Genomic DNA, 750 nt, shown 5'->3' on the forward strand with positions numbered 1-750 from the left:
ATATCAGGTGATCAGGGGGCATTTTGTAAATAGGCGCTCTTGTGGGTAACTTTCCTGGAATGAGTAGAATTCTGTGATCAAAGGGTCCCTTGGGAGGTAACCCATCCGGTAAGCTATCAGGAAATAAGGACCGATACCGCCTTAACAGTTGAACCACTTGCGAGGGTAAAGTTCGGGCCTCTACACCTTCAATCCACTTGTCAAATTCTGTAAATTCCAGAATAGCATTAGGCCAGGGTGATTCTTCCTTGTCCTCAAAGTCTTCTTGTTTTCCAGGCCCATTCGCAGCTCGTTTCCACTCCCTGGTATTCCCTCTCTGTCGCACTATTGCACCTATTATATATCCCTGTTTCGCTATCGGTCTTCGTCTGTCTAGATCGACCTCTGCTTCTGGCAATTCGACAATACAATTTAATCCCTGTGTCGCGCCTTTCAATTCCTTAGCATTTTTCCTAGCCTGATCTATTAGTTCCTTTATTTTTATCCTTCCCGTCTTCCTATGCTTCGCTTTGTAACGCTTGCTCGGGGCACGTAAAAATACAGCTGCCTCTTCAGCTGTCATCTTAGCTACTTGTTTGGCTAACTCCTCATATGCCAGGTCCGCATCTGTTTTGTCTGTCTCTCCCTTTCCCGTATATTCCATAGGCCTTTCTCCCTCTCTTCGCAACACAGGTAAATCACACATCCTTCCATTTACATACGTTCTAAGTTTATCCGATTCAAAAAACCACGCTACCTTGTACCTATCTA

The sequence above is a fragment of the Eimeria mitis genome, genomic scaffold (assembly GCF_000499745.2).
Source record: "Eimeria mitis Houghton genomic scaffold, Emh_scaff2193, whole genome shotgun sequence".
Taxonomy (NCBI): domain Eukaryota; phylum Apicomplexa; class Conoidasida; order Eucoccidiorida; family Eimeriidae; genus Eimeria; species Eimeria mitis.